Raw genomic sequence first — 23,588 nt, 5'->3', positions numbered from 1 at the left:
CTCCTCCATCGCAGCTCTCTTGGAGGGTGAAGGGTGCATCCCTGTGGAATGCAACCGTGACGCCTCTGGAAGACAAGTTGGAACTGCAACTCAAAATGGCGCTGAGTCACGCGCTGAGGTGGAGGCCGCTAAGGTCAGGGTCCGGTCCCTCCTCGGTTGTTGGGTCTTGGCGGGTATCAGAACGCTCCTCTCCCGGTGAGGAGTCCGACAGTGCTGGATAGAGCTTTGTTGGGGCAGTCTGGAAGGTGGTTTTCCCGACAATTAGCTCTACCTCAGGGAGAGAGGCTCTGGAGCACGTCCACTCGGTCCTCTGGCAAGCTCCGCCCCCTTATGTTAATATCTTTAGCCGTTTGGACGTAATGCTGGAACATACATACACACATACATTGGGGGAGATTTACTAATGTAGTCTATTTTAGGTATGGTTATAGACCAGCGTATGTCGCTAGTGTGGTGTCTATTGTGCGCCAAATTTATCATAAGTTGCATGGACTTTGATAAACTTGATGCACGGAATTCCCGCCTCCACCCTCAGTCTACTTTAGATGAGTCGCCTGAAGTGTCTCAGCGGACTTTCCGGATGGTCTATCTTCTGTTCTTTGTCTCAGGTTCTAATTTTCACTCTGTTTATTATATTTTCAAGCACATTTCTCTGTCCTTTATGGAAGGTACTGTATGTTTTTTTTTGTCTGTCTCTGCTTTTCACAGCTGCCTGTGAGGAACTTACTAAATGGAGCCCTCTGTACCATTCCCCTCAGCCTTCACCCAATTCTGGCCATGGTGTCTCTGGTGTTGGTACTAAAAAGGTGAAATTGAAGTCTAAGAATTTCTCACAGCGTGAAAGGGACGTTTTTGTAGAAATGGTAGGCGGTTTTTGTGTTAAAAATGATGGCAAAATTGTTACTATCATTAACAGAACTATGCTTCTATTCCAATGAAAGTTTGCATGTGAGCCACATTTGCCTGTCTTTACCCAGTTTGTGATGCTCCGCAGGAATAACCGACAACATTGTGTGCTTTGTGTGGTGAGGGTGAAGGGCTCTGGTTGCTTGCTCTCTTTGTGAACCTTCTTTAAATGCTGTTACTTTTTAAAGTGTCCACATTTTCCGCTCTTTCACATTTCATGTTTTGCTAAATTTTTCGCACTCCTTCATTTTCTGAATGTGTGCTTTTCTCTCTTTAGTGCATTTTTATTAGCTTAGGTGCGTTTCTTACATGGTAAGCTGACTTTCTCAAATTTTACAAAACATTCATTGCAAAGGGCAACAGGGTTTTAAAGTAGCTTCATTATCAATTGTAAAGGGGTACTCCCGCGGAAAACGTTTTTTTTTTTTTTTTTTTTTTTAAATCAACCAGTGCCAGAAAGTTAAACATATTTGTAAATTACTTCTATTAAAAAATCTTTATTCTTCCAGTACTTTTTAGGGGCTGTATACAACAGAGGAAATGCTTTTTTGGGGGGGATTTCTCTTCTGTCACGACCACAGTGCTCTCTGCTGTCCATTTTAACAACTGTCCAGAGCAGTATATGTTTGCTATTGGGATTTTCTCCTCCTCTGGACATTTCCTAAAATGGACAGCAGAGGTCAGCAGAGAGCACTGTGGTCGTGACATAAGAGAAATCCAAAAATAAAAGAATTTCCTCTGTAGTATTCAGCAGATAATAAATACTGGATGGATTAAGATTTTTTTAACAGAAGTAATTTACAAATTTGTTTAACTTTCTGGCACCAGTTGATTTTAAAAAAATAATATGTTTTCCACGGGAGTACCCCTTTAAACTTTGCCATCCTTTGCATCTTTTTACATAGATCTCTTTCTTCTAATAGCAGCATCTGCTTGGTTCCTAAACCATACATGGGCAGATTTATCAAACATGTAAAAAAAGAAAATGGCAGCAGCACACTTGGTCAACAAAATGGAGGCTCTTAGCGCACTTTTTGATCAAAATGTGTCCCCTCATCCACCACGGGGAGGTGGCCTCATATAGGATGGGACCCTAACACAAAAACTGAGCCTAACCCTCAAAACACTCACCTCTGCTGGGCATATAGCCTCTGACTGGGTGACATGTTGGATCCACTATCAATGTGTTGGTGCGTTGGTGCTTGGGGTGTTGGTGCTTGGTGTTCCTGGCTTGTGATTATATGACAGGTAGTCTCTTTAGGTATTACTAATTTTGGGTCCCTATTTCTGTCTGTTATACTGCATTGCTGCTCCTTATGTTATACTGATGTATGTTAGATGTTATATCTACATTGTACTATATTATGAGTTTGCAGCCGTGCCAGTTTTATATTGTATATGCTCTCGACTGAATACCTACATTACCCATACCAGATTCACTGGCACTTGTGTTCTCCTGCCTAAGGTTATCCTCTGCCTTTTAATTATTTTTAATTGTTTGTTTTATATTGTCTAATAAAGATTGTCATACTTTTTGAAATAATATTAGTATTGTGGGTCTCTTTGTTTTTGGCTATATATCCACTATCAATCTAAACCACCTCCTGTGAAGTAGTGGAGGGGATGCACGGCTACAGAGGGAGCCACTCCCCCCAATTTGCACAGCAAAAAAAAAAATGTAGCCAGCACCTATACCCAATATACGGGTGCACGCTGCTGTCACCCAGTCAGAGGCTATATGCCCAGCAGAGGTGAGTGTTATGAGTGATAGGCTCAGTTTTTGTGTTAGGGTCCCATGGGGCCACCTCCACGTGGTGGATGGGGGGACACGTTTTGATCAAAAAGTGCCCTAAGAGCCTCCATTTTGTTGACCAAGTGTGCTGCTGCCATTTTCTTTGTTTTTTTTTTACTTTTACTTTTTTTTAATGTTTTGTACTTGCCACAGCAGCGTGCACCTGTGTATTGGGTATAGGTGCTGGCTAAAATTTTTTATTTTTTTTGTTTTTTTTTGATTTTGCTGTGCAGATTTATCAAAACCTGTGCAGAGGAAAAGTTGTCCAGTTGCCCATAGCAACCAATCAGATCGCTTCTTTCATTTTTCACAGGCCTTCCCAAAAATGTATTAATTAAGAATTAAGCTTACCTCGGCTCAGGTTTTGATAAATCTCCCCCGCAATCCTTTGCGATATTGACAATATGTTTTGAGATTTTTTAAATAGTCCTCTAAAGTAAAGTAGCCTAGTGGCGCGTAACTATATATATATATATATATATATATATATATATATAATTTTTTTATTATTATTATTATTGCCGTGCCCTTCTGTGAAAGTAAGGTTGCATGCTGTTTTTTTTTTTTTTTTGCCATGGCTATCTGGTCAACTTTCCTGCTCGCTAGGTTTACATATATTTCCCACATGGTGCTCACTACAGTGAGGCACATTAGTACATCATTGATTGTATAGTGCTGTTTGGTTTCCTCGCAAGGTATTTAAAAAAAATATTTTTCTTTGTTTTTCTGCATGTTGGTTGCATGATCTTCTTGATCATAACAGGATCTTTTATTTTTTTCTAAGAAATAAAGTTATTAAATATGTTGCTATGGGCATCTACTAACTTTTCAATATGTTATTGTGTAGACAACTTTGGGACAACATCTTTTCACATTGCTCGTGTGGTTTATTAACAATATATTTTTATAATTGGGACATTTCCGCACGCGGTGATACCACATGTGTTTATTTTTATTTGCACTTTTTTTTTATGGGAAAAGGGGGGTGATTCAAACTTTTATTAGGGGAGGTGTTAAATGATCTTTATTTACTTTTTTTTCACTTTTTTTGCAGTGTTATAGCTCCCATAGGGACCTATAACACTGCACACACTGATCTTTTACATTGATCACTGGTTTCTCATAGGAAACCAGTGATCGATGATTCTGCCGCTTGAATGCTCATGCCTGGATCTCAGGCACTGAGCAGTCATTCGGCGATCGGACACCAGGAGGCAAGGTAGGAGATGCTCCTCGTGTCCTACAGCTATTTGGGACGCCGCAATTTTGCCACAACGATCCCGAACAGCTCCCTGAGCTAACAGGCATGGTTTCACTTTGACTTTAGACGCGGCGTTCAACTTTGAACGCCACGTCTAAAGGATTAATAGCGCTCGGCACCACGATCACTGCCGCGCGCTATTAGCCACGGGTCCCAGCCATTGTTAGAGGTCAGGCCCTACCCGCTATGACGGGCCCCACACGTTGTGGCCCCGCGTTATAGAAAGGGAAAGGACTCAGGACGTGACGGTTAAAGGTTAAAGGTTGTCCCTATATATAGCATGTTATATGGGTCACAAAAAGCAAACACACCTAGTATTGTGCGCAATCAAATTTGGCAGAATATCTTATTGCAAGTAAATTCAGTTGGTGTAGCTCGGAGATCCATTAGTCAATTGAACATTTTTTTTTATGACTTCTGTCGCATTGTAAAAGCAAAAATGTTGGAGGAATCCAAGCAAACTAAGGTTACTGGAGGAGGACCAAGACAAACCATCCATTTTTCAGCAGCAGAAGAATTGGTTCGAGATACCTATAGTAGAGACCAAGAGGGAACCCTATGCTTTTTTTTTTTTGCATAAATAATTATGCATCCCAGCTCCGAGGGATGATATGGATGGCTCCTGAACATCTCCAAGCCCAGCCACGGGGGTCCCGGGTGGCTGCAGAGTTATGCCAGGCTCCTTAACACGGCACCACAGAGTTAACCCCCCCCCATATCTCCTCAGCTTTTCTCCCTCTTTCTCCCCGGCTTTTTTATTTTATTTTACCTCATTTGGTCGTGCTCCAGCAGGCTCAGGTTCAGGCTGCGGATCTTCCGGGACTGCGGTGCCTGTAAAGCCTTGAAAACATGCCGATCCCTACTCTTCTGCGTGGTGTAAGGGACGTCAACGGTGCTACTGCCACTTTCACCCACTGCGACTGCAGGGAATGACGTCCCTCACGCCAGGCAGAAGAGGAGTCGGCAGGGATTGCCACTCGGCATGGTTTCAATGCTTTAGAGGCACCACAGTCCCGGAAGACCCATAGCCTAAACCTGAGCCTGCCCGAGCGAGGCCAGATGAGGTAAAATAAAACTGAAAAAAAGCCGGGGAGAAAGGGGGAGAAAAGCTGGAGAGAAAGGGAGAGAAAGGCCAGGGAGAAAGGGGGTGAAGAGCAAAGAAGAAAGGGGGTGAAAAGCCGAGGAGAAAGGGGGTGAAAAGCCGGGGAGCAAGGGGGTGAAAAGCCGGGGAGAAAGGGGGTGAAAAGCCGGGGAGAAAGGTGGTGAAAAGCTGGGGAGAAAGGGGAAAAGCTATGATAGGTGTCATCCCACACCGTCACATAGTTTTTTAACCCCCTATTGTAATATCAAAGTTCCTGCCGGGTCCCGTGATTGGCTGCTTGGTCTCGGCCAATCATGGGACCCAGCAAGAAATGTGAAATTACAGTAGTGGATAGAAAAACTCCACAGTGCTGTTGCATGTTAACAGGAGCCATGGCTGGCATCACTCTGCAGCTGCCCGGGCTCCGTTATATTTTCTCCCCACTACCCTCGCTTCTAATGGACACTGCCTTACACACACCCCCTGCGCTTGTCTCCCGCCCTCGCCACACATCTCCCGCCTTCTTCAAGACGACAACTTCCAGCATGCCCTCACTGTATGGGCACTGGGAATTATAGTCTTGCAACATTTAGCATACAGATGGGAGGAGACAAGGTGGGGTGTAAAGCAGAGTCCCCGTCTTTGTAATAGTAGCGGGGAGAAAATATGATGGATCCCAGGCGGCTGCAGAGCGATGCCAGCCCAGGCTCCGTTATAGGGTTGTAATATCATACAGTCTTGGCCGTAAATGTTGGAACCCCTAATATTTTTCAAGAAAATGAAGTATTTCTCACAAAAAAGGATTGCAGTTACACATATTTTGCTAAAGACATGTTTATTCCCTTTGTGAGTATTGTAACTAAACCAAAAAATGAGGAAAAAAAAGCAAATTGGACGTAATGTCACACCAAACTTCAAAAATGGGCTGGACAAAATTATTGGCACCCTTTCAAAATCGTGGAAAAATAAGATTGTTTCAAGCATGTGATGCTCCTTTAACCCCTTAAGGACCAACCAAAATAAACCTGTACGCCCCTGAAAGACCAGGCCTGTTTTTTCAAATCGGGGATGTCTGTCTTTATTAGAGAAGAACTCTGGTAACGTTTTGCCAATCACGATAATTCTGACATTGTTTTTTTGTCACAAGTCGTCCTTCATGTACATAGTAAAAGTAAGCCGATATCATTTGTAGTTTTATTTTTACAATGCAAAAAATCATGACATTTAAAAAAAAAATAAGATTTGCTATTTTAACACTAATAGGTTGCATATATTTATACATACTGACCAAATAGTTTATGAAACTTATACTTTCAGATGTCTACTTTATTTTGACAGCATTTTATTTTGTTTTTAATTAACATTTGAAATTAATTAGAAGCCTAACAACTGAACTTGAAATTTTGAAAATTTTGAAAATTTGAAAAGTACATATTGGATATTGCAAGCCTGTTTTATTTTACCTCATTTGGTCGTGCTCCAGCAGGCTCAGGTTCAGGCTGCGGATCTTCTGGGACTGCGGTGCCTGTAAAGCCTTGAAAACATGCCGATCCCTACTCTTCTGCGTGGTGTAAGGGACGTCAACGGTGCTACTGCCACTTTCACCCACTGCGGCTGCAGGGAATGACGTCCCTCACGCCAGGCAGAAGAGGAGTCGGCAGGGATTGCCACTCGGCATGCTTTCAATGCTTTAGACGCACCACAGTCCCGGAAGACCCATAGCCTAAACCTGAGCCTGCCCGAGCGAGGCCAGATGAGGTAAAATAAAACTGAAAAAAAGCCGGGGAGAAAGGGGGAGAAAAGCTGGAGAGAAAGGGAGAGAAAGGCCAGGGAGAAAGGGGGTGAAAAGCAAAGAAGAAAGGGGGTGAAAAGCCGAGGAGAAAGGGGGTGAAAAGCCGGGGAGCAAGGGGGTGAAAAGCCGGGGAGAAAGGGGGTGAAAAGCCGGGGAGAAAGGTGGTGAAAAGCTGGGGAGAAAGGGGAAAAGCTATGATAGGTGTCATCCCACACCGTCACATAGTTTTTTAACCCCCTATTGTAATATCAAAGTTCCTGCCGGGTCCCGTGATTGGCTGCTTGGTCTCGGCCAATCATGGGACCCAGCAAGAAATGTGAAATTACAGTAGTGGATAGAAAAACTCCACAGTGCTGTTGCATGTTAACAGGAGCCATGGCTGGCATCACTCTGCAGCTGCCCGGGCTCCGTTATATTTTCTCCCCACTACCCTCGCTTCTAATGGACACTGCTTTACACACACCCCCTGCGCTTGTCTCCCGCCCTCGCCACACATCTCCCGCCTTCTTCAAGACGACAACTTCCAGCATGCCCTCACTGTATGGGCACTGGGAATTATAGTCTTGCAACATTTAGCAGACAGATGGGAGGAGACAAGGGGGGGGTGTAAAGCAGAGTCCCCGTCTTTGTAATAGTAGCGGGGAGAAAATATGATGGATCCCAGGCGGCTGCAGAGCGATGCCAGCCCAGGCTCCGTTATAGGGTTGTAATATCATACAGTCTTGGCCGTAAATGTTGGAACCCCTAATATTTTTCAAGAAAATGAAGTATTTCTCACAAAAAAGGATTGCAGTTACACATATTTTGCTAAAGACATGTTTATTCCCTTTGTGAGTATTGTAACTAAACCAAAAAATGAGGAAAAAAAAGCAAATTGGACGTAATGTCACACCAAACTTCAAAAATGGGCTGGACAAAATTATTGGCACCCTTTCAAAATCGTGGAAAAATAAGATTGTTTCAAGCATGTGATGCTCCTTTAACCCCTTAAGGACCAAGCAAAATAAACCTGTACGCCCCTGAAAGACCAGGCCTGTTTTTTCAAATCGGGGATGTCTGTCTTTATTAGAGAAGAACTCTGGTAACGTTTTGCCAATCACGATAATTCTGACATTGTTTTTTTGTCACAAGTCGTCCTTCATGTACATAGTAAAAGTAAGCCGATATCATTTGTAGTTTTATTTTTACAATGCAAAAAATCATGACATTTAAAAAAAAAATAAGATTTGCTATTTTAACACTAATAGGTTGCATATATTTATACATACTGACCAAATAGTTTATGAAACTTATACTTTCAGATGTCTACTTTATTTTGACAGCATTTTATTTTGTTTTTAATTAACATTTGAAATTAATTAGAAGCCTAACAACTGAACTTGAAATTTTGAAAATTTTGAAAATTTGAAAAGTACATATTTTTTTGTTTGTGTGGTAGCCCTTGGGGGGTGTATGGTAGGGATGGTAGGATGTTGGTATAGGAGGGGTTAATATTAACCCAGTCACTCGTGACACCAGGGTGAGGGCTGGTGTGCTGAATCTATGTTCCGGCCTATCGCCGCCCTTCCCAGAAGCTGTAGGTGCAATGAAATGACAAGGTCCACAAGCAGATTTAACTTGAACTTCAATAACTTTACTCAAGTGCTTGCAATATCCAATACGTAATAACAGTCTCTTAATACAGTTCTTTGGTTGCTTAGCGACTGGTAGAAGTTGTGGACCTTGCATAAGACTTATGGTCTCTGAATTTAGGGAATGATGTGCAGATCCGTCCGGATTTAGGGGAAATATTGAGTCCGGTGATGCTGCAGAGTGCTTAGGGGATGACACACTCTATAATTTAGACTGTTCGGACGTTGCCGCAAGGCTCAGGCCTAACTCACTGCAATTACTGCAATACAGGTCCTTCTCTGATGAAAGCCAGGAGCAAGAGAGGTGTTGCTAGTTTGTAGTTTGCTTGCACAGGATCAACAGAGAGATAAGATGGCCGCCGATCCCTTATATGGGCAGGGGGCGTGGCGATTTTGATTGGTCCGAACTTCTGCCACTCACTTTACAGGGTGAGATGGGATTGCTTACGTCACGGGCTCTACATACATTGTAGAACCAGAACGAGGCTACAGATACCAGAACGAGGCTTGGAATGCATCACATGACCCGAAGGCCCTGCAATGCCACAGAAACAAGCAATTAACCATTTACATACTGAAATAACACTATATACATTATTTTATAGATCAATTAGTAATCTATATACTATAATGGAGGCGACTAGGGGCGAACTGACCAATAAAGACTACCAAGTCCTAGGGACTCTGGCCATGGGGACCTAAGATAAATAAGTACCATGTGAAATGCGGTACTGGGACACCACATGTGCTATGCAAGGTTTGCAGAAATTTTAAGGTAGTAGAACATAGGAACACCCCCCAAATTACCCAATTTTAAAAACTAGACCCCTCAAGGTATTCGCTAGGGGGTACAGTGAGTATTTTAATACCATCGTTTTTTGGCAGGAATTATTACAATGTCAGTGTTAAAAATTCGAAATATTTCTTTTTTCACAAATGCATCATTTGTGGGGCATATTTTTTGTACATCACTTATGATATTGCAAGAAATGCACCCTATATTTTCTTGAGCTGCTCGGCCCCTGTTTGGAAATACCCCCGCTTAGGCCATATTTGGTTCCTTGGCCGCGTGGTAGGACTCCAAAGGAGAGGAGCCCCCTTTGGCTTTCAGGGCATCATTATATGAATAGTCCCCATTCATACTGCTTTTCTGCAGTATAGGTGTCCGTTGTCATGTCAAAAAAAGGGATGCCAATGTATACTGTAGCAGTCAGAAATGACTGGAGCTGCTACAGTATACGTCAGCATCACTCTTTTTGACATGATGCTGAGGGATACCTCTAACTCTGCAGAAACGCAGTATGAATGGGACGCAGTGTAGGGTCACATAGAGCGCATCCGCAGCATATTTCACACCGCGAATGCCCCCGGCAGTCACAAGGGCGAGATCTCTGCTGTGGCTGGGTAGCATAGTGTGTCCGCTCATTCTATTAATGGACACACAAAGCTACCCAGCCGCAGCAGGGAGCTCATTATTGGGACTTTTGGTGGGCATCCGCAGCCTGTAATATGCTGCGGATGTGTGCTGTGTGATCCTACACATTATATATTTTTATTTTTTACTATATTTATTTAATAAATGTTCACACTTTGTTTATTTATTTTTTTACACTTTTTTTTAATACTTCTTGTTTTTATACACATTAATTTTATTTATTTTTTTAACTTTTTTTTTATGCTTTGGAATACTTAGTATTCCAAAGCATTGCAGATATATGCTGCCTGCTAGTTTTACACTAGCAGGCAGCATATGAGGACGTGCCTCTGGCATGTCCTCACAGGCAATAACTGAGGCAGACCTCCAGCGCAGTATTGGAAATTCAGGAGCAAAACATGCCAGGGGGAGACCACCTGCTTCGCGGCAAACTACCATTCAGGGAGGTAGTGGAACAGGGGTTCCTGGAGACGGCGCCAATAGCAGTGAAATAGTGCGAACTGTGGGTGGGAAAATCAGCTACTCTGCGGTGTGGTTGTTCTTCATAAAGAATCCGGAGGACCTTAGCGTAGTCACATGCAAAATCTGTGGGCAGAAAGTGAAGCGTGGCCAGGGTCCCAATCTCGGCACCACGGCCCTGGGTCAACACATGATTCGCCACCATAAAGCGGCCTGGGATAACCGTGGCTCCGAGGTAGTGGTCCAGCCTGCCGCATCACCCAGTGGCCATCCGCTCCCTCCGTCATCCAGCCAAGGCTCCACCACCACAGCTGAAGGGAGCATTGTGTCAAACCCTCCTTCTTGCGCTCATTCTTCCTCCACTCGTAGTCAGCCATTCCTCCAACAATCGATCGGCGAAGCCATGTCCAAGAGACAACAGTATGTGCCCACTCATCCAACGGCGCAGAAGTTGAATGTGCTCCTGTCCAAGTTGCTGGTGTTGCAGTCCCTCCCTTTCCAACTGGTGGACTCTGCAGCTTTCAGGGAATTTATGGCTTGTGCCGAGCCGAGAGGGAGAGTCCCAAGCTGTCATTTCTTTGCGAAGAAGGCAGTACCAGCCCTGCATAAGTTTGTACAAGAGAAGGTGGGCCAGTCCTTGAGCCTGTCGGTGAGTTCAAAAGTGCACGGCAGTGCCGACATGTGGAGCTGTAACTACGGACAGGGACAATACATGTGTCACGATGCCGGCTGGCAGGAGGTGGATCCTCTGTGCCAGAGAGGGATTGGCGTGGACCATGCTAGTGGACCGGTTCTAAGTCACTACTGGTGTTCACCAGAGCCCGCCGCAAAGCGGGATGGTCTTGCTGCGGCGGTAGTAACCAGGTCGTATCCACTAGCAACGGCTCAACCTCTCTGACTGCTGAAGATAGGCGCGGTACAAGGGAGTAGACAAAAGCAAGGTCGGACGTAGCAGAAGGTCGGGGCAGGCAGCAAGGATCGTAGTCAGGGGCAACGGCAGGAGGTCTGGAACACAGGCTAGGAACACACAAGGGAACGCTTTCACTAGGCACAAGGGCAACAAGATCCGGCGAGGGAGTGCAGGGGAAGTGAGGTATACATAGGGAGTGCACAGGTGAAGACACTAATTGGAACCACTGCGCCAATCAGTGGCGCAGTGGCCCTTTAAATCGCAGAGACCCGGCGCGCGCGCGCCCTAGGGAGCGGGGCCGCGCGCGCCGGGACAGGACCGAGGGAGAGCGAGTCAGGTACGGAAGCCGGGGTGCGCATCGCGAGCGGGCGCCACCCGCATCGCGAATCGCATCCCGGCTGGAGGCGGTATCGCAGCGCACCCGGTCAGTGGATCTGACCGGGGCGCTGCCGTAGCGAGGATGTTGCGAGCGCTCCGGGGAGGAGCGGGGACCCGGAGCGCTCAGCGTAACAGTACCCCCCCCTTGGGTCTCCCCCTCTTCTTGGACCCTGAGGACCAGACTTTTATCTAGGATATTGTCCTCAGGTTCCCAGGATCTCTCTTCAGGGCCACAGCCCTCCCAGTCAACCAAAAAAAAGTTTTTTCCTCTGACCTTTTTGGAGGCCAGTATCTCCTTTACAGGAAAGATGTCCGAAGAACCGGAGACAGGAGTGGGAGAAATAAGTTTAGGAGAGAAACGGTTGATGATGAGTGGTTTAAGAAGAGAGACATGAAAGGCATTAGGAATACGAAGAGAAGGAGGAAGAAGAAGTTTGTAAGAGACAGGATTAATTTGGCACAAGATTTTGAAAGGACCAAGATAGCGTGGTCCCAATTTGTAACTGGGAACACGGAAGCGGACATATTTAGCGGAGAGCCATACCTTGTCTCCGGGAAAAATGGGGGGAGCTCTTCTTTTCTTATCGGCAAACTTTTTCATGCGCGAAGAAGCCTGTAAGAGAGAATTTTGGGTCTCTTTCCATATGGTGGAAAGATCACGAGTTATTTCATCCACCGCGGGCAAACCAGAGGGCAAGGGAGTAGGGAGGGGGGAAGAGGGTGACGGCCGTACACCACGAAAAATGGGGATTTGGAAGAAGATTCAGAGACTCTGAAGTTGTACGAGAATTCGGCCCATGGTAGAAGATCTGCCCAGTCATCCTGGCGGGAGGAAACAAAATGCCGTAAATAATCACCCAGGACCTGGTTAATTCTTTCTACTTGCCCATTGGATTGAGGATGATATGCAGAAGAAAAGTTTAATTTAATCTTGAGTTGTTTACAGAGAGCCCTCCAGAATTTTGACACGAATTGGACGCCTCTATCCGAGACGATCTGCGTGGGCAACCCGTGAAGACGAAAAATGTGTACAAAAATTGTTTTGCCAACTGAGGCGCTGAAGGAAGTCCAGGAAGAGGAATAAAATGTGCCATCTTAGAAAATCGATCAACGACCACCCAAACAACAGTGTTGCCACGGGATGGGGGTAAGTCTGTAATAAAGTCCATACCAATCAGAGACCAAGGCTGTTCGGGGACAGGCAGAGGATGAAGGAGACCAGCAGGCTTCTGTCGAGGAGTCTTATCCCGGGCACAGATAGTGCAGGCCCGCACAAAATCAACAACATCCGTCTCCAGAGTCGGCCACCAATAGAAACGAGAGATGAGTTGCAAGGATTTCTTGATGCCCGCATGGCCTGCGAGATGGGAGGAGTGACCCCATTTGAGGATTCCGAGGCGTTGGCGTGGAGAGACGAAGGTCTTCCCTGGAGGAGTTTGCCTGATGGAGGCTGGAGAGGTGGAGATCAGGCAGTCAGGAGGAATGATGTGTTGCGGAGAGAGCTCTACTTCCGAGGCATCCGAGGAACGAGAGAGAGCATCGGCCCTAATGTTCTTGTCGGCAGGGCGAAAGTGAATTTCAAAATTAAACCGGGCAAAGAACAGAGACCACCTGGCCTGGCGAGGGTTCAGCCGTTGGGCAGACTGGAGATAGGAGAGATTCTTGTGATCGGTGTAAATAATAACTGGAAATTTTGATCCCTCCAGCAGATGCCTCCATTCCTCAAGTGCTAATTTAATGGCCAGTAGCTCTCGATCCCCGATGGAGTAGTTCCTCTCCGCCGGAGAGAAGGTCCTAGAAAAAAAAACACAAGTAACAGCATGCCCAGAAGAATTTTTTTGTAGAAGAACCGCTCCAGCTCCTACTGAGGAGGCATCAACCTCCAATAGGAAGAATTTAGATGGATCAGGTCTGGAGAGCACGGGAGCAGAAGAAAAGGCAGACTTGAGCCGTTTAAAGGCGTCTTCCGCTTGAGGAGGCCATGACTTAGGATTGGCATTCTTCTTGGTTAAAGCCACGATAGGAGCCACAATGGTGGAAAAATGTGGAATAAATTGTCTGTAATAATTGGCGAACCCCAAAAAACGTTGGATAGCACGGAGTCCGGAGGGGCGTGGCCAATCTAAGACGGCAGAGAGTTTGTCTGGGTCCATTTGTAGTCCCTGGCCAGAGACCAAGTATCCTAGGAAAGGAAGAGATTGACATTCAAAGAGACATTTCTCCATTTTGGCATAAAGTTGATTGTCTCGAAGTCTCTGAAGAACCATGCGGACATGCTGGCGGTGTTCTTCTAGGTTGGCAGAAAAAATCAGAATATCGTCCAGATACACAACAACACAGGAATATAAGAGATCACGAAAAATTTCATTAACAAAGTCTTGGAAGACGGCAGGGGCGTTGCACAGGCCAAAGGGCATGACCAGATACTCAAAGTGTCCATCTCTAGTGTTAAATGCCGTTTTCCATTCGTCTCCCTCCCTGATGCGGATGAGATTATAAGCACCTCTTAAGTCCAGTTTGGTAAAGATGTGGGCACCTTGGAGGCGATCAAAGAGTTCAGAGATAAGAGGTAGAGGGTAGCGGTTCTTTACCGTGATTTTATTAAGTCCGCGGTAGTCAATGCAAGGACGCAGGGAGCCATCTTTTTTGGACACAAAGAAAAATCCAGCTCCGGCAGGAGAGGAGGATTTGCGGATAAACCCCTTTTTTAAATTTTCCTGGATGTACTCAGACATAGCAAGAGTCTCTGGGGCGGACAGAGGATAAATTCTGCCCCGGGGTGGAGTAGTGCCCGGGAGGAGGTCAATAGGACAGGCATAAGGCCTGTGAGGAGGTAGAGTCTCAGCTTGTTTTTTGCAAAATACGTCAGCATAGTCCATATAGGCCTTAGGGAGACCGGTTACAGGGGGAACCACAGGGTCACGGCAGGGAGTATTGGGAACCGGTTTAAGGCAGTCTTTGAAACAAGAGGTACCCCAGCTCTTGATCTCTCCTGTGGAACAATCAAGGGTTGGGGAATGGCGTTGAAGTCATGGTAGTCCAAGGAGAATTTCGGAAGTGCAATTGGAGAGGACCAAAAACTCAATTTTTTCGTGATGAGGTCCGATGCACATTAGGAGGGGTTCCGTGCGGTAACGCACGGCACAGTCCAATCTTTCATTGTCAACGCAATTGATGTAGAGGGGTCTGGCGAGACTGGTCACTGGGATGTTGAACCTGTTGATGAGAGAGGCCAAAATAAAGTTTCCTGCAGATCCGGAATCCAAGAAGGCCTTAGTAGAGAAGGAGAAGGTAGAGGCAGATATCCGCACAGGCACAGTAAGACGTGGAGAAGCAGAGTTGACATCAAGGACTGTTTCACCTTTGTGCGGAGTCAGCGTACGTCTTTCCAGGCGGGGAGGACGGATAGGACAATCCTTCAGGAAGTGTTCGGTACCGGCACAGTACAGGCAGAGATTCTCCATGCGGCGTCGTGTCCTCTCTTGAGGTGTCAGGCGAGACCGGTCAACTTGCATAGCCTCCACGGCGGGAGGCACAGGAACGGATTGCAGAGGACCAGAGGAGAGAGGAGCCGGGGAGAAAAAACGCCTCGTGCGAACAAAGTCCATATCCTGGCGGAGCTCTTGACGCCTTTCGGAAAAACGCATGTCAATGCGAGTGGCTAGATGAATGAGTTCATGTAGGTTAGCAGGAATTTCTCGTGCGGCCAGAACATCTTTAATGTTGCTGGATAGGCCTTTTTTAAAGGTCGCGCAGAGGGCCTCATCATTCCAGGACAATTCGGAAGCAAGAGTACGGAATTGTATGGCGTACTCGCCAACGGAAGAATTACCCTGGACCAGGTTCAGCAGGGCAGTCTCAGCAGAAGAGGCTCGGGCAGGTTCCTCAAAGACACTTCGAATTTCCGAGAAGAAGGAGTGTACAGAGGCAGTGACGGGGTCATTGCGGTCCCAGAGCGGTGTGGCCCATGACAGAGCTTTTCCAGACAGAAGGCTGACTACGAAAGCCACCTTAGACCTTTCAGTAGGAAACTGGTCCGACATCATCTCCAAGTGCAGGGAACATTGTGAAAGAAAGCCACGGCAAAACTTAGAGTCCCCATCAAATTTATCCGGCAAGGATAGTCGTAGGCTGGAAGCGGCCACTCGCTGCGGAGGAGGTGCAGGAGCTGGCGGAGGAGATGATTGCTGAAGCTGTGGTAGTAGCTGCTGAAGCATCACGGTCAGTTGAGACAGCTGATGGCCTTGTTGCGCTATCTGTTGTGACTGCTGGGCGACCACCGTGGTGAGGTCGGCGACAACTGGCAGAGGAACTTCAGCGGGATCCATGGCCGGATCTACTGTCACGATGCCGGCTGGCAGGAGGTGGATCCTCTGTGCCAGAGAGGGATTGGCGTGGACCGTGCTAGTGGACCGGTTCTAAGTCACTACTGGTGTTCACCAGAGCCCGCCGCAAAGCGGGATGGTCTTGCTGTGGCGGTAGTAACCAGGTCGTATCCACTAGCAACGGCTCAACCTCTCTGACTGCTGAAGATAGGCGCGGTACAAAGGAGTAGACAAAAGCAAGGTCGGACGTAGCAGAAGGTCGGGGCAGGCAGCAAGGATCGTAGTCAGGGGCAACGGCAGGAGGTCTGGAACACAGGCTAGGAACACACAAGGGAACGCTTTCACTAGGCACAAGGGCAACAAGATCCGGCGAGGGAGTGCAGGGGAAGTGAGGTATACATAGGGAGTGCACAGGTGAAGACACTAATTGGAACCACTGCGCCAATCAGTGGCGCAGTGGCCCTTTAAATCGCAGAGACCCGGCGCGCGCGCGCCCTAGGGAGCGGGGCCGCGCGCGCCGGGACAGGACCGAGGGAGAGCGAGTCAGGTACGGAAGCCGGGGTGCGCATCGCGAGCGGGCGCCACCCGCATCGCGAATCGCATCCCGGCTGGAGGCGGTATCGCAGCGCACCCGGTCAGTGGACCTGACCGGGGCGCTGCCGTAGCGAGGATGTTGCGAGCGCTCCGGGGAGGAGCGGGGACCCGGAGCGCTCGGCGTAACAACATGTCTTTTACGGCCCACTGGGTAAATGTTGTTCCTGCACAGCCACAACAGCAACCTGGACAGGTCACACCGCTTCCTCCTGCACGCTCTCGCTCCCAGGCAGTTGGTCCTTTTACAGTGTGCGTCTCCTCCTCCCCCATGTCCTCGGCCTCCACTGCACATCCAAATCTCGGTGGCCCTTCATTGTACCACGTGTGTAGGGCACAGCGGTGTCAAGCCGTCCTTCACATTGTTTGCCTTGGCGAACGGAGTCAAACAAGGGAGGAACTGCTGAAGTTCATTAGGGAAGAAATTTGAGTATGGCTTACTCCACGAAATCTGGAAATGGGAACCATGGTGACCGACAATGGGAAGAACATTGTGGCCGCGCTGCGACAAGGAAGTGTGAACCATTCGCCCTGCATGGCACACGTGTTGAATCTGGTTGTCAAGAAGTTTATCAAGTCTTCACCCCATTTGCAAGACGTCCTGACAATGGCAAGGAAACTGTGCATGCACTTCAGCCACTCGTACACCACCAAGCACACTTTGCTTGAGCTGCAGCGTCAGAACGGTATCCCACAACATAGTCTCATTTGTGACGTTGCCACACGTTGCTTGCTTGCGCAGTGACCCCCGAATTGTCAAAATTCGTCAGCGCGATGACTTCTGGATCTCCACCTTATTAGACCCTCGCTACCGGCCCAGAATGGGGGCCTTTTTTACACCCACTGAGAGGGAGGACAAACTGACCTACTTCAGGGAGCTTCTACGTGGTCGGTTGGCCGATGCCTATCGGCCACATGGTCCATCCACTCGCAGGTCTGACTCGGGGGCCCTCTGCGCTCACCTTCCACTGCCACGGCTGCTGGGGAGGGGAGGGGTGGCAGGAGCAGTACCGGCTCAATAAGCAGCAGCCTGAGTCTACAGTCGCTGATGAGTAGCTTCCTTCAGCCGCAGAGTGAAGCTACTCATCAGCAGCAGGTGAACATGAAGCAGGACCTGAACCAGCAGGTGGTGGCTTACCTCAACATGACCCTGACAACAACCGTTGAAGATCCGCTGGACTTCTGGGCAGCCAAACTCGATTTATGGCCGCAACTAGCGGAGTTTGCCCTGGTAAAGCTTTCCTGCCCGGCCAGTAGTGTGCCATCAGAGCGGGTGTTTAGTTCAGCCGGGGCCATAGTCACCCAAAAGCGAACTCGTCTGTCCACTAAAAATGTGGAGGGACTGATGTTTGTCAAGAGGAATCAGGGATGGATCAGCCAGGATTTCCAGCCACCAATGACAGATGGGTCTGAGTAGATTGACAATGCTCCTACAACAAAATTTTCTCTATTGTGGTTGGTTATGAAACCCTCTGGGCAGACCTGGGGATTGTACGGCCCGCTTGACACATACGGCCCTTTGATTGGCTCTTACCGGCCCGCGCTGATTGGGGGACAACTATGCTGCCTAATCTGGGGGACATCTATGCTGCCTAATCTGGGGGACAAGTATGTTCCTAATCTGGGGGACATCTATGCTGCCTAATCTGGGTGACATCTATGCTGCCTACTCTGGGGGACAAGTATGCTCCTAATCTGGGGGACATCTATGCTGCCTAATCTGGGTGACATCTATGCTGCCTACTCTGGGGGACAAGTATGCTCCTAATCTGGGGGACATCTATGCTGCCTAATCTGGGTGACATCTATGCTTCCTAATCTGGGGAACAAGTATGCTCCTAATCTGGGGGACATCTATGCTGCCTAATCTGGGTGACATCTATGCTGCCTAATCTGGGGGACAAGTATGCTCCTAATCTGGGGGACATCTATGCTGCCTACTCTGGGGGACATCTATGCTGCCTAATCTGGGTGACATCTATGCTGCCTAATCTGGGGGACAAGTATGCTCCTAATCTGGGGGACATCTATGCTGCCTAATCTGGGTGACATCTATGCTGCCTAATCTCGGTGACATCTATGCTGCATAATCTGGGGGACAAGTATGCTCCTAATCTGGGGGACATCTATGCTGCCTAATCTGGGGGACAAGTATGCTCCTAATCTGGGGGACATCTATGCTGCCTAATCTGGGTGACATCTATGCTGCCTACTCTGGGGGACAAGTATGCTCCTAATCTGGGTGACATCTATGCTGCCGAATCTGGGGGACATCTATGCTGCCTAATCTGGGTGACATCTATGCTGCCTAATCTGGGGGACAACTATGCTGCCTAATCTGGGGGACAACTATGCTCCTAATATGGGGAAAACTGAAGCTTCTGAGCTTGGGCCTATAATTTTTTGAAGTTTAGCAGTAGCTAAATACATGCTTAATGCAAAGGTCAACATTGATCTTTAAATGTAAGGGGTTATGAAACCCTCGTGGGTACTGCGAATGACTGCTCCAGACTCATTATGTGTCTTTCACAAACTACTTGCCTCCCTGGTGCCTCAGACCTTGGGCCTATAATTTTTTGAAGTTTAGCAGTAGCTAAATACATGCTTAATGCAAATATAAACATTGATCTTTAAATGTAAGGGGTTATGAAAACCTCTTGGGTACTGCAAATGCATGATCCAGACTCATTCTTTGTCTTTCAGGAACTACTTGCCTCCCTGGTGCCTCTGGCCTTGGGCCTTAAATTTTTGGATGTTTAGCAGTAGCTAAATACATGCTTAATGCAAATTTCAACAATGATCGTTAAATTCTCGGCGCTCGGCCAGGGCCTTCTCCTACCCCGCCTGGGCCGATCGGAGGACCTCACTAACCAACTTATTAACTAATCCAATCTCTTATATAACACACCTGTTATTGCTCGATCTCGCAATTTATCGGGCAAGGTAAGGGGTTATTAAAGCCTCTTGTGTACTGCTGAGGCCTACTCCTGACTGCTTCTGGTGCAATGCATGGGGTAATTAAACACTCTTGGGTAGTGTTATTGTTAAATTTACTGATAATTTTATCAGTAATATAATAGAATTTTGCAGAATGCTAACCGTTACACAACGGAACGCTTGTTGCGTGTGATTTTTTAATGAAAAAAAAAAATATTTATATATATGGAGAGGGATTAACTCTGCATAATCATTTTTGGCGATTAGAATCCTTTTGTGATCTGATCTTTTGGAGACAGATGCGCTTACACACATGTAATAATTTTTTAACCAAATTTCAAACATTGTGTGGTTTATTATTTTTGAGAAGAATGTCTTTTGGTGGTCCACCATCCTGCATTATAGAGTCTTCTGAACTGCTGTATATGTGCTTGTTTTTAAAAAATAGGTAATTTGTCAGACAATTTAAAAAAAAAGAAATTTTGGGGTGGATTGTGAAGCCCGGGTGTGTACTGGTGCATCAGCCAACTCCAGGCTGTGTCCTTAAGGCAATATATGGGTTCCTGATGCCGCAGAGGTGGGGCCTGGGTCTGGAAATTTCTAATTTTTGGATAGCGGGTGCTACCTATGAGAAATCTTTGTCAAAAATGTATATATATTGTGTAGTTTTTTTTTTTTTTTTTTTTGGGGGGGGGGGGGGGGATTGTGAAGCCCTGGTGTGTAGTGTACTAGTGCATCAGCCAACTCCACGCTGTGCCATTCAGCCACTAAATGGTCTCCTCTTGCTGCCAACACCTCCATGTTGTGCCATTCAGCCACTATATGGTGTCCTCATGCTGCCAACACCTCCATGCTGTGCCATTCAGCCACAATATGGTGTCATCATGCTGCCAACACCTCTACGCTGTGCCATTCAGCCACTATATGGTGTTCTCATGCGGCCAACACCTCCACGCTGTGCCATTCAGCCACTATATGGTGTCCTCATGTTGCCAACACCTCCACGCTGTGCCATTCAGCCACTATATGGTGTCCTCATGCTGCCAACACCTCCACACTGTGCCATTCAGCCACTATATGGTGTCCTCATGCTGCCAACACCTCCACGCTGTGTCATTCAGCCACTATATGGTGTCCTCATGCTGCCAACACCTCCACGCTATGTCATTCAGTCACTATATCGTCTCCTGACACTGATGCCACCACCAGGCTCTGTCATTGTGCTGCTGTGCGGCAGTGATTCTAAGAGCGAATCCGGTAATCTGCATGCTATTCTGAATAACAGTATTATTTCACTACCCCAGCACACTCCATATGCGTTTTAGGACACATCAACGTGTTCTATACCCCTATAGAGGCTGTATGTAGGCTAGAAATAGCCTTTTTTTTAATATCAATTCGCCACAAACTAATTCGGATGGAAACAAACTTTTCGGGAAAATTCGGCGAATCGGCCGAATCGAATTTTTGAAAAGTTTGCTCATCTCTAATTAGAAGCCAGCCATCAAGACCCTACGTAGGAAAAAGAATGTTCATTATTTTCAGTGTATGCAACAGCCCGTTCATATTTACTAGCCAAACTAACTTCCACTAGTTATGGAGAAGCTGCCAACTCTCAATGCTTTGTAATAGTTTTTATTGCAATCAGGGAAGTGCACACACAGACATAAAAGGGGACCCGCCCTTTTCCTGCCCCTGGCCCATTGACAGGCATATTATAGCATTTTGCCGCGATCCATAGGAGACTTTTAGACCTTCATAAGGACCTTGGCTGCCAAGAAAACCTGGCATAACACAGGCTGAGCTACTAGGCTGTCACCATAAAAAGGGCAGCAGCCTTGCCAAAAGCCCCTTAGTGACTGCCATAAAAACACATGAGCCGTCACTAAGGGGTTAAGGGGCTATTGGTAAAAGTTGTTGGGAAAACTCTTTTGTATCTAAATTGCGGGCTGTGGCCTTCCAGTATGAACGATTGACCACTCCCATGTAGTTTACATTTTTGTGATATATAAAACATATTGCTCCCCAAAACTGCTTTGCATTCTCGGGCTCATCTGATTACTTATTCTGGAACATTTCTTGCATTTTAAATACAATAATTTTATTCTAGCAATAAAAACAAAGTATCTTTCACATCCCAAACATATAAAAACAAAGTTAGAATTTAATGAGTGTAAGGGCAATTGACTTTCCAAATACAGAAAGATACAGAATAAATATAATACATAAGTCTTTATCTTAAATTCTTTCTAATTAAATTTTAAAGAGGCGAATGGTGACTTCTGGGTTAGTACAATGTATTCCACATGTCTGGCTTGCAGCAACAAGAAAGTTTATTTTTTCTGTGCTCTGCTGGATTTTTTTAAACTGCTTTCTTAGTGTGGTCTATAATTTTCCTCATTGTGAGGTTTCTATTTAAGGCTGCAGGCTTAGTTGTATTTGGATTAAATTGCCCATTTTATAAATAAATTTGTTCTTTAACTCTTTTGCGAGGAAATTTGAAGACTTCAGGGACTGAATGTCATTAGCGGTTCCACTACTGTGGTCATCGACGTGTAACTGATTAAAAAAAAAAAGAAAAAGAAAAAAATGTGTTGTTCGCCAAAAAGATAGAAAGACGTGTTTACATTGTGCTGTATTACACATTATTGCTACACAGAGGGCAATAATGTGACAGTGTGGGATAGTCTGCTATCGCATCCTATTAAGTTCCTGGTAACCCAATATAAACTCTGCAACTGGAAACTACACATACCATGTACCATTTATAATATTGTTGCCTACTGGTGGAGCAGAAGGTCATTTGGATCCCTCAGATGTCATGGCCTGGGTGGTACTGCAGCAGTGAAGGAAAAATTATTTTGTTCCCCTGATGATTTTGTATGCTTACCCATTGGCAAATAAATCAGACTATCATTTTTATGATAGGTTTATTTAAACAATGAGAGACAGAATAAGAACAAAACATATTTCAAATATGTTATGAATCCATGTGGATTTAACTAAGTATTTGATCTCCTGATCAATCAGTAAGATTTCTGTCTGCCATGTGTATTTAATACAGGCCTATCTGAAGTGTTCCAGTGAAGATTTGAATCAATCATAGGTTCATTGGCTAACTTAAGACAGGCCTATTACACATGTGCTTTTTGAGCAGGGGGGCCTCGAGAGTGCTGCAGTACTTAAGTCCTTCATGATGCAGTGTGTTACTAATTGTTTTCTTAGTGACTATGGTCCCAGCTGCCTTTGACAAGATCCTCCTGTTAGGAATCACGGCAGATGTACAGCAAGAGGTAGTGGATCCTCTGGGCCTGTGTGGATAGAGACTTGAGCCTAGTCAGGGAGCGGGGTCTAAGGTGCCACTGGTCTTCACCAGAGCCCATCGCAAAGGTCTTGCTGTGGCGGGTGGAACCCAGGTCGCTACCCCTGGCATCCCCGGGGGGATGACGTGGCACAGACAGAGACTGGCAGGACGTGGTAGACAGGACATTGCAGGAAGGACATGGCTGGCAGGGCAGAAGGACAGCAGAAGGACAAGGCAGGAACACAGGTACAGGACAGGCCGGAACTAGGAACAGGACTTGACTCAGGAACAGGACTTGACTCAGGAACAGGATTTGACTCGGGAACAGGACTTGACTCGGGAACAGGACAAACAAAGACTAAGACAGACTACCAAGATCCGGACAGGTGCAAGTACTTTAACTAATTGGGTACTGGCCCTTTAAGAAAGTGATCTCCGGCACGCGCACACCTTAGAAGTCAGGAGCTGAGATGGACACATGGAACAGAGACACAGGACTGTAAGTGACAACGGGCTGAGATTTGAATGCGGGCATGTCCCACGATGCGAATCTCAGCCCCGCTGGCAGCAGGGACAGAAAGCGGTCACGGCCGGCGAGTCAAGCCGGAGCACAACTGTAACAGTACCCCCCCCCCCCTTTGGTCTCCCCTCTTCTTTGTGACCCACTACATGAGACCAGGGAAGTACTGAACTGGGCAAAGGCAGAAAAAAACTAACAGGCTTCAGGCTACGAGTCTTTCATCTTCTGAAATGAACCTGGAAAGAAAAAAGAAAGACAGATAAGGG

Source organism: Hyla sarda, chromosome 10 (assembly GCF_029499605.1).
Source record: "Hyla sarda isolate aHylSar1 chromosome 10, aHylSar1.hap1, whole genome shotgun sequence".
Classification (NCBI taxonomy): Eukaryota; Metazoa; Chordata; class Amphibia; order Anura; family Hylidae; genus Hyla; species Hyla sarda.
This window is presented reverse-complemented; position numbering follows the sequence as displayed.